Consider the following 11898-nt stretch of genomic DNA (forward strand, 5'->3'; position numbering starts at 1 on the left):
AAACGGCCACAAGCACACTCCACAGTCATTCTGCACTGGCTCAGCCTGTTGTTGAACCACTCCTTGCTGCTGTCAAAGCTCCCTGTATAGGGTTTCATGAGCCACGGCATTAAAGGGTAAGTGGGGTCTCCAAGGATCACAATGGGCATTTCAACTTCCCCTATGGTGATATTCTGGTCTGGGAAAAACGTCCCGGCTTGCAACTTCCCAAACAGGCCAGTGTTCCGAAAGATGGTGCATCATGCACCTTTCCAGGCCAGCCTGCGTTAATGTCAATGAAATGCCCACGGTGATTCACAAGCACCTGGAGAACCATAGAGAAATAGCACTTCCGATTAATGTATTCAGAGGCTAGGTGGGCTGGTGCCAGAATTGGAATGTGCGTGCCATCTATCACACCTCCACAGTTAGGAAAACCCATTTGTGCAAAGCCAGCCACAATGTCATACATGTTACCTGGAGTCACGGTTTTTCTGAGTAGGATGCGATTAATGGCCCTGCTAACTTGCATCAACACGATTCCAACGGTCGACTTCCCCACTCCAAACTGGTTAGCGACCGATCAGTAGCTGTCTGGAGTTGCTAGCTTCCAGATTGCAATAGCCACCCACTTCTCCAGCATCAGGGCAGCTCTCAATCTCATGTCCTTGGGCCGCAGGGTGGGGTGGCAGGTGAGCTCCTCACACAGTCCCATGAAATTGGCTTTTCTCATCCGAAAGTTCTGCAGCCACTGCTCGTCATCCCAGACTTGCATGACGATGTGATCCCACCACTCAGTGCTTGTTTTCCAAGCCCAAAAGTCGCGTTCAACAGTGGTGAGAATGTCTGTGAAAGCCACAAGCAAACTCGTGTCATATGCGTTACTCGAGTCAATATCATCGTCGGAGCCCTCACTGTTCCTTTGGATCATAAGGAATAACTCAACTGCCAAATGTGATGTGCTGGTGAGACTCGTCAGCATACTCCTCAGCAGTTCGGGCTCCATTCCCGCAGACCGAAAGGGAAGACAAAGCACGCAGTACAAAAACCGTTGAAAGATGGCACCAAATGTGGACGGAATCACAGGATCGCTGGGATGCGAACCGAGGCAAAGCGGGGCATTGGGACAGGACCCAGAATGGCCCCCCTTCCCACAAGTCACAGCGCCAGAATGGGAAGTGGTGCTCTGTGGGATAGCTGCCCATAATGCACTGTTCCCAATGCCGCTGCCAGTGCCGCAGATGTGGCCACGCCAGTGTGCTTGTTCCTGTCAGTGTGGACAGACTGCAGCGCTTTCCCTATTGCGCTCTCTGAAGGTGGGTTTAACTCAAAGTGCTCTACATCTGCAAGTGTAGCCATGCCCTAAGATTCTATGGTAATCTTATCTGTAGCCAGAGTAGAGAGACAAAAAAGTCTTGTGATTCATAGATAAAGAAGTAGTCTCTAAGTGTGCTGCATTAGTTGTTTTGCAGATTAGGACCAATATCTTAAAATGGTAATGGAAGTAGAGTAGGAGCCAGCAAAAAAAGAATGGAGCGTGGGCTTGGTATGTTCCTGGGTCCCTAAACTGTGCAGGTGGGCAGCTGTATTTTGCACAACTTGGAACCTTTGCATTGTTTTCACATTCAGTTTCAGATACCCTTTGAGACTAGCTTACTGTAATTCAGTGTATGTCTACACCGGAGATTGAACATGTAATTTCCAGCTCCGATAGATGTGCCTGCACTAGCTCTGATCCACCTAGTGCTCTAAAAATAGAAGCCCTGTGAGCAGTCCTGAGTATGAGCCTATCTGAGACCATAGGTACAAGCTCAGGCGGTTAACCTCATGGTACCATAGCTAAACTTCTGTTTTCAATGTGCTAGCTTGATCAGAGCTAGTCCAGGTATGTCTACGCCAATGGAAATTATCCCTTCAGTGTAAGAAACACTCAAAATGACACATGCATGCCTAGTCTAATGCTGCCTAGTCATTCAAGTTCAGTGATGAGTCAAATATAACTCTCAGGTGAGGGTTGCCAACTTTCCAATTGCAGAAAACTGAGCACCCTTGCCCTGCCCCTTCCTTGAGGGCCTGCCCCCCCCCCCAACTGCAGCCCCCTCTCCCACACCCACACTCACTTTCACTGGGTTGGGGAAGGGGGTTGGAGTTCAGGAGAGGGTGAGGGCTCTAGCTGGGGGTGCAGGCTCTGGGGTGGGGCCAGAAATGAGGGGTTCAGGGTGAGGGGGGGCTCTGGGCTGGGGCATGGGATTGGGGTGCAGAAGAGGGTTTAGGTCTGGGGCAGGGGATGTGGGAGGGGGCTCAGGGCTGGGGCAGGGAGTTGGGGTGCGGGAGGGGGTGCAGGCTCTGGGAGGGAGTTTGGGTGTGGGAAGGGGCTGGGGGTTAGGGTGTGGGGTCTGGGAGGGAGTTAAGGTGCGGGAGGGGGTTCTGATCTGGGGAAAAGGGTTTGGGGGCAGGAGGAGGTTCGGGCTCCAGCCGGAGAGTGCCTCCCTCAGGCAGCTCTCAGTTGGTGGTGCAGCGGGGCAAAGGCAGGCTTCCTCCCTGCCCTGGCTCTGTGCTGCTTCCAGAAGCAGCCAGCATATCTGGCCCCTAGGTGAAGGTGCAGCCAGGTGGCTCTGCATGGTGTGTGCTGCCCACGCCCGCAAGCACACCCCACCCCCCAGCTCCCATTGGCCATGGTTCCTGGCCAATGGGAGCTGCGGAGCTAATACTGGGGGCAGGGGCAGCACGCGGAGATTCCCTGGTTGCCCCTGTGCGTAGGGGTCACAGGGACATGCTGTCTGCTTCCAGGAGCTGCATGGAGCCAGGGCAGGCAGGGAGCCTGCCTTAGCCCTGCTGTGCTACTGACCGGACTTTTAACGGCCCGGTGAGCAGTGCTGACTGAGCTGCCACGGTTCCTTTTCGACCAGGCGTTCTGGTCAGGTTTTTGCTCCACTTTTATTAATGGGACTCTATGTTGTTAATGAAAACAGGAGAAACATTTTCCTAGCTAGTTTTTCAAAGCATTTTCCCCTGCCAATCTACATCAGCTTGGTTTTGCTGGGGTTGAGTTTTAATTAGCTTCTCTTCATGCCGGAACTGATTTCTTGGGGTGTTGGATTTCTTGGAACTGATATGTTAGGAGTGGAAGTACTAAGCATTTTGATCAAGCATTCAACTTCTGGGCGCCTTGTCTGAACTGCAACCTGGAAATTTTTAAAGTTTATTACTCTTTTTATATGCATCAATTCAGAGTGAGATACCCAGGTGGTTGTTATCAGCATATTGTTGGTGTCTGAGCCCATGGAATTTCACTCTCTCTCCTGCTGGTCTTGTATAGACATTGGAGAGAAGATGGGATAGTATGAATCCCTGTAGGATTCCATAGCAGTCAATGCCAGGCCCAGGTGCTAGCAGTATGGCTAAATTGTTTGAACTAAGCTGGGGACAGAAACCAGAGCCAGTGGTTGGAGCCCGAGTCAGGAACCAGCACCGAGAGTCGGAGCTGGAACCAGGAACAAGGCTGGAGCTGATGCAGGACAGGAGCAAGACAGGAGTAAGAGCAATTGCAACTGTGGGCTGAAGCACTGAGCAGCCAGCAACCTGCTGCTGCTAACTTAAAAGCAGGCCTGCTGGATTCAGGAACCAGGCCTGACTCTCCTCAGCCAATCAGGCAGTCCTACAGCAACCCAGCTGAGCTGTTTAATCTAACTGGAGGCAGGTCTGGCTAATCCTCAGACACAGTTGAAGGTGTTTCATCCTGACACTCACGATTCTGAGTTCTGCTGAAGCACCATAATTGGAGGCAATATAGTGCTGCGCCACCTACTCAAGCTGAATCATGGAGGTATATTAGCAATGCCTTGTGGTTAGTCTATCCAAAGCTGATGAGAGATCCAGTACCATGAATATGAAAATATTGCCTGTATCTATGGACATGAGGAAGTGTTTTTTAGTCTTATCATCCCTGTCTCCATCCTGTGCCCTGGTTTGGAGACTGAGTGCAAAGTAGCCAGATCACAGGAAGAACCAGTGAATGTGAATATGGAGAATGAAAAAGGTTTCCAAAAAGAACATTGCAATTCATTACATTTCCAGCTGCTGAAATTTTCTTAGGTTATGCTCTCAATAGAAGTGTCCATGTGTCAAGCATTAAAGGAGACAAAGTTAATCATTAAAACTGGTTTACAATTTGAATTTCAAAATCTGACAGAAAAAGGGGAGACATTTCACAGTTGTTTTTTAAAATAATTGTTCCTGTTTTCAATCAGCTCTATTAGTCAACCACAAATTGTTTCAATAATCATTAGTTTGGATAAGATAACTGACTCAACCTTTTGCCTGAAATTCAAACAAAATATTTTTCAAATTCAAATAAGCTCATGTAAGTTTTTCACAATTACTTCATGTTTTCACATGCATCTCCATATCCTGGCTCCAGACAGAAGCAGAAATTTCCAGCTCAATTTTTCTGACTCAAGAAGTGCAGACAGGCCAGATAAATTTTGGTTAAGCCCCCACTTCTGGGTGTCTTGTTCAAACTGAACTCTAGCCATTTTGGAAGTATATCACTTTTTCTCCATCCCACCAAAATCTGTGTACGGCCCAAGCCCTTTGCCAAAGACTAATTAGTTTTCCCATTCTTAGCATCCATTTTCACTCTTGCTTCCCTAATTTCCAATTTCCTGCAAAACATAGGGCCAAAATTTAAAGCTATCCTCCAATTTTGAACTCAAAAGTTGGAGTACAAATTTTTCAAGGAAAATAGCTGTGGATGCTAATTTTGGCAAGCATCTAACGTGGGGCAATCACATGCTAGTAGCCATTTCAATGCCCACAAAATTGTGCCTTAATGTGATAGATGAAGGGGCGGGGGCTGGGGAGTAGCTCCCTTTGATGGACACCCAGCCAGCCAGTTAGCTGTAAAATCCAATTTGAGCTTTTCTCTGCTTGCTTTACCTGTAAAGGATTAACAAGCGCACAGGTATAAGAAAAGGAGTGGGCACCTGACCAAAAGAACCAATTGGAAGATGATAACTTTTTAAAATGGGAAAAAAACTTCCCCTTGGTCTGTTGTTCTCTGCACTGCAGGAATACGGAGCAGCAATGCTATAAGCAGAAATGCTGTGTAAGATTTTTGAACCAGGTTTGAAAAAGTATTTTCCATACCTAGAAGAAATAATTTGGATAGGGAATGTTTAGTTAGACGCTATCAGTTTTATTTCTTATTTTGGCTTGTGGATCTCCTCTGTGCTAACCACAGATGCTTTTGTTTGCTTGTAACCTTTAAGCTTTAACCTTTAAGCTGAACCCACCAAGAAAGCTATTTTGGGTGCTTAATTTTTGGAATTGCTCTTTTAAAATCTAGCAAAAGCTTAAATTCCAAATGTATTTTTTTTCCTTTTTGTTTTTAATAAAATTTACCTTTTTTAAGAACAGGATTGGATTATTGGTGTCCTGTCCTGTGCATGTTGTTTAATTAGCTAGTAGGCACAGCTAATTTCCTTTGTTTCTTTCTCAGCTCTTCCCGGGGGTGGGGGGTGTGAGTGTGAAAGGGCTTCAGGGTGCCCCACAGGGAGGAATTCCCAAGTGCTCCTTCCTGGGTTCAAAGGGGCTTTTTTGCATTTGGGTGGTGGCAGCGTTTACCAAGCCAAGGTCAGAGAAAAGCTGTAACCTTGGGAGTGTAATACAAGCAGGGAGCGGCAAGTATTAATTTTTAAAATCCTTGCGGGCCCCCACTTCCTGCACTCGAGTGACAGAGTGGGGATTCAGCCTTGATACCTCATTTGACTGTGGAGGCCATGTTAAAGCTACTTTAAAAATTGGGCTTATAATGAAAATCTTGTTCATTCGATTACATTATTACATTTTTTTCCCATATTAGTAGTCATATCAGTAAAGACATTAGAATAACATATCCAAAAATATTTATTATATGCATAGAACACTAACAAAAATATGATAAGCTTGAATTAAATTTATTGCTGCTTGGGTTTTACTTAGGGCTGTTGATTAATTGCAGTTAACTCACATGATTAACAAAAAGATTAATCGCAATTAATCACAGTTTTAATCACAGTGTTAAACAATAATAGAATACCAATTAAAATTTATTATAAATATTTTGGGATGTTTTTCTACATTTTAAAATATATTGATTTCAATTACAACATAGAATATAAAGTGTACAGGGTTCACTTTGTATTATTATTTTGATTACAAATATATGCACTGTAAAAATTATTTTAAAAGAAATAGTATTTTTCAATTCACCTCATACAAGTACTGTAGCACAATCTCTTTATTGTGAAAGTGCAATTTACAAATGTAGATTTTTCTGTTACCTAACTGCACTCAAAAACAAAACAGTGTAAAACTTTAGAGCCTACAAGTCCACTCAGTCCTACTTCTTCTTCAGCCAATAGCTAAGACAAACCAATTTGTTTACATATATGGAAGATAATGCTCTCCGCTTCTTATTTACAATGTCACCTGAAAGTGAGAACAGGCATGTGCATGGCACTTTTGTAGCCAGTATTGCAAGGTATTTACGTGCCAGATATACTAAACATTTGTATGCCCCTTCGTGCTTTGGCCACCATTCTAGAGGACGTGCTTCCATGCTGATGATGCTAGTTAAAAAACCTAATGCATTAATTAAATTTGTGACTGAACTCCTTGGGAGAGAATTGTATGTCTCCTGCCCTGTGTTTTACCCACATTCTGCCATATATTTCATGTTATAGCATTCTCGGATGAGCACACGTTGTTCGTTTTAAGAACACTTTCACTCCAGATTTGACAAAATGCAAAGAAGGTACCTATGTGAGATTTCTAAAGATAGCTACAGCACTCAACCCAAGGTTTAAGAATCTGAAGTGTCTTCCAAAATGTGAGAGGTATGAGGTGTGGAGCATGCTTTCAGAAGTCTTAAAAGAGCAATAGCCTGATGCAGAAACTTCAGAACCTGAACCACCAAAAAAGAAAATCAACCTTCTGATGGTGGCATCTGACTCAGATAACGAACATGCATTGGTCCACACTGCTTTGGATCGTTATTGGGCAGAACCCATCATCAGCATGGACGCATTTCCTCTGGAAGTATGAAGGGCCATATGAATCTTTAGCATATCTGGCACATAAATATCTTGTGACACTGGCTACAACAGTGCCATGCAAACAGCTGTTCTCACTTTCAGGTGACACTGTAACCAAGAAGTGGGCAACATTATCTCTTGCAAATGTAAACAAACTTGTTTGTCTGAGTGATTGGCTGACAAAGAAGTAGGACTGAGTGGACATGTGGGCTCTAAAATTTTATATTTATTTTTGAATGCATTTTTTGTACATAATTATACATTTGTAAGTTCAACTTTCATGATAAAGAGATTGCACTACAACACTTTTATTAGGTAAATTGAAAAATACTATTTCTTTTGTTTTTTACAGTGCAAATATTTGTAATAAAAATAAATATAAAGTGAACAGTGTACCCTTTGTATTCTGTGTTGTAGTTGAAATCAATATATTTGAAAAGGTAGAAAACATCCAAGATATTTAAATGGTATTTTATTATTGTTTAACAGCATGGTTAATCACGTGACTAATTTTTTAAATTGCTTGACAGCCCTAGTTTTACTATTAAAACCTTGCAGGAGATAGAAAAAATGAATCAATAGCTTATAAATAGAATACACTTCTCTGGGGTCACCATATGCTTGCAAGAGTTCTCTGTTCTTCAGTAGAGAAGAGTCTCCTCTAATCTATTTGATCTGTTGAGTGCTTGATCTTAGTCAAAGAATAGTTCACTAACATTCAAGTTTCTCCACTCTGTCCACAGGTGTTTTCCCAATAGCATGTTTTCACACAGAGGTGTCATTATATCGCTAACCTTCATTAGCCAGGGAGTAAGCAGTCACATGGAAAGAGAAGCTAGTGGATTCGTTTTTCACAGGCATCATGCTGTTTTCTCTTCACTGATGGCTGGCTGCTTAAGCCTGTACATACCCAGCAATTTGGGTTTAATGTTTTTTTCTTCCTTTACATCCATCCATCACCGATACAGTAATTATTGTCTATTGTTGATCAGTTTTAGTTATGACATTTCCCTAGAAGCAGGGAAGATCAATGCCTAAAACATGTTGTGCTCACTTGATCGATTTTTTTTTAGATCAGCAGCATTGTGGAGTAGCCCAGCTTGCAATAGAAACTTATCAAATTGCTTTTATATTTCAGCACCTTTTCTTCTCTTGGAAGTTTACTTTATTTCCTAGTGACTGTAGTTGGCTGGCTGTCGGCCTGGGCTTGTACATCATCTCTTTATGTCTCTTGCCCATGGATCCCCTCTAGAAGCCCCACTCGTGGGCAAGCTCATTGTTCCTTGTAGGAGTTGAGCTCAGTCTCAGGGTTCTTTCAGAGTACAATTTATCTCCAATCCCTGCTGCTGCTCCTCAGATCCAGCTACAGAGCACTGATGCTGAGCAGACATCCACAGCCCCTCACAGGGCTGCAGTGTTTGTCTGCCCTAAATAAGGGTGGAGACGGCTAGCCACTGCCTCAAGTTAGGCTCCATAACAAACTTCCCCCTATACTCTGTGGCCAGCTACACCTTTTTAAGCTCCCCTTGTCAAAGTAGAACATGTGATGCAAGTCTGCCTAAGTGCAGCAATGCTCATTAAGCTTGCAGTCAGTGGGATGAGGGTGTTTTCCATTACAGGGACATCTTGCTCAACATAAATGTTTGTGTATTTAAAAGATTTTGAACTGCACAATAATCAAGTAACTTCCCATCTTCAGTAAGTGTATGGCAGTACTAAACACTAATGATATTACAGTAATCACATTGCTTCTATAGTAATACTTCCTTTCTTTCACTCTTTGGTTCTTGTCTATTTACATTGAAGCAGGGGCTTTCCCTTACATGTGTAGGGACAGTGCCTAGAACAATAGAGCCCATATCATAATTAGGGACTCTAGGTACTACCAATATACAAATAATATTGATAAATGCTGTACTATGCATTAGAGACAAACTGGTTGGAATATACACCTCTTGGCATGTAAAAAGTACTTAAAAAGATGTCATTCAAGCAGATCTTTCAATGTCTGCCACATCATTCCAGGAAGTGCTGCTTTTAGGGCTGATATTTTCACTTATAACGGCAGATACCACATGGCGCACACCACAGGCAGATAATTGTATGGGTAGTAAAATGGCCACTTTATCCACAGGCATCTCCACACCCGTCTTTTTTTAGCTTCCTGAAACATTCTAACATGGTTTACCTTGTCTCTGCTGTGCATTCTTCAATCAAAACTTGTGCTTTGTCCCTTAAATATTTTTGTACTTCATCTCACTGACACTCAATTGCTTTTTGACTCTCCTTTTTTGTGGGGTTTGAAGTGATGAGAAATATGTAAATTTCAGGAGAATTAGGTGTATTATTCAATTAGTGAAGTGTTTTGAGCCAAAAACTGTTCCATTCTGCAACTTTTCCAACCATCAATTAGACATTTTTTCATAAAAATCATGTAAAAATAACATAAGTAGTCTTTGTGTCATCCCAATTAACATTCTTCAATACTGACACACTAACCTTCAGAATCAGAGGGGTAGCCGTGTTAGTCTGGATCTGTAAAAGCGGCAAAGAGTCCTGTGGCACCTTATAGACTAACAGACGTATTGGAGCATGAGCTTTCGTGGGTGAATACCCACTTCGTCGGATGCATGTAGTGGAAATTTCCAGAGACAGGTATAAATATGCAAGCAAGAATCAGGCTAGGGATAATGAAGTTAGTTCAATCAGGGAGGATGAGGCCCTCTTCTAGCAGTTGGGTTGTGAACACCAAGGGAGTAAAAACTGCTTTTGTAGTTGGCTAGCCATTCACAGTCTTTGTTTAATCCTGAGCTGATGGTGTCAAATTTGCAAATGAACTGAAACTCAGCAGTTTCTCTTTGAAGTCTGGTCCTGAAGTTTTTTTTTGCTGCAGGATGGCTACCTTTAAATCTGCTATTGTGTGTCCAGGGAGGTTGAAGTGTTCTCCTACATTTATCCTTTTATGTAGGGACTGTCCAGTTTGGCCGATGTACATAGCAGAGGGGAATTGCTGGCACATGATGGTGTATATTACATTGGTGGACGTGCAGGTGAATGAACCTGTTAGGTCCTGTGATGGTATCACTGGTGTAGTTGATATGTGGGCAGAGTTGGCATTGAGGTTTGTTGCATGGATTGGTTCCTGAGATAGAGTTATTATGGTGTGGTATGTAGTTGCTGGTGAGAATATGCTTCAGGTTGGTGGGTTGTCTGTGGGCAATGACTGGCCTGCCTCCCAAGGCCTGTGAAAGTAATGGATCATTGTCCAGGATGTGTTGTAGATCAGTGATGATGCGTTGGAGAGGTTTTAGCTGAGGACTATATGTGATGACCAATGGAGTTCTGTTGGTTTCTTTCTTGGGCCTGTCGTGCAGCAGGAGGCTTCTGGGTACACGTCTGGTTCTGTTGATCTATTTCCTTGTTTCCTTGTGTGGGTATTGTAGTTTTGAGAATGCTTGGTGAAGATCTTGTAGGTGTTGGCCTCTGTCTGAGGGGTTAGAGCAAATGCGGTTGTACCTCAGTGCTTGGCTGTAGACAATGGATTGTGTGGTGTGACCGGGATGGAAGCTGGAGGCATGTACATGTACATCGGCCAAACTGGACAGTCCCTACATAAAAGGATAAAGGATAAATGGACACAAATCAGATATTAGGATAAAGGGACACAAATCAGATATTAGGAATGGCAATATACAAAAACCTGTAGGAGAACACTTCAATCTCCCCGGACACACAATAGCAGATTTAAAGGTAGCCATCCTGCAGCAAAAAAACTTCAGGACCAGACTTCAAAGAGAAACTGCCGAGCTTCAGTTCATTTGCAAATTTGACACCATCAGCACAGGATTAAACAAAGACTGTGAATGGCTAGCCAACTACAAAAGCAGTTTCTCCTCCCTTGGTGTTCACACCCCAACTGCTAGAAGGGGGCCTCATCCTCCCTGATTGAACTAACCTCATTATCCCTAGCCTGATTCTTGCTTGCATATTTATACCTGTCTCTGGAAATTTCCACTACATGCATCCTACGAAGCGGGTATTCAGCCACAAAAGCTTATGCTCCAATACATCTGTTAGTCTATAAGGTGCCACAGGACTCTTTGCTGCTTTAACCTTCAGAAGAAACTCCCAAATGCCTGATAAGCTGCTCTTCCAGTAAAGAGGATTTTAAAAATCAACAGCTAGTTCTTCCTCATAATCCTTAGAAAGAAATGTCACCAACAATTATTCTTGAAATCTTGCTCATGGGTAGCGTAGTGTGACAAGCTAACTCCTCACTGTTCCAGTTCAAGCAAGGTACACTGCATAATACATCAATAATCTCCTCTTCAGCCGTGGACCACTATCTAAGATAAAAGTTCTGGCATTTGGGAAAGATAAAATAGTGGATCAAAATTCTCAGCAGGATCACCAGTTACAGGAATGTCAATTTGACAGTTATTATTCATGCATTGGTTGAAGTCAGTTTTTGAATGCAAGGTCCTGACATGCTTGACCAGGATGTCCCTTTCCCCGTAATATCACGAAGGCACAATTTCTTTTACATTGCGCTTTCTAATTTCCCATTTGGAAGCTTAGGCTATATGACAAAGGCCGTCTATGATAAATTGTTCAATCCTGTGTTCTCCTCTCAGGTGACCTTTCATCAGTTCTTGACTTTTTCTGTAAATTAGATTCCATGTATCAAAGGGGTCTTTTTTTCTCTCCCCTCTTTGATGCTTGCATCATGGGTTGCATCATCATTTTTGATCCATTATTTGTTTTTCATTCTCTGTAAAGATCAGTGTAAACTTCCCCTCATCTATTAATGTCCTTAAATATTGTCCCAAAGGTATATTTTTAA

Source organism: Chelonia mydas, chromosome 5 (genome assembly GCF_015237465.2).
Source record: "Chelonia mydas isolate rCheMyd1 chromosome 5, rCheMyd1.pri.v2, whole genome shotgun sequence".
In the NCBI taxonomy this organism is placed as follows: domain Eukaryota; kingdom Metazoa; phylum Chordata; order Testudines; family Cheloniidae; genus Chelonia; species Chelonia mydas.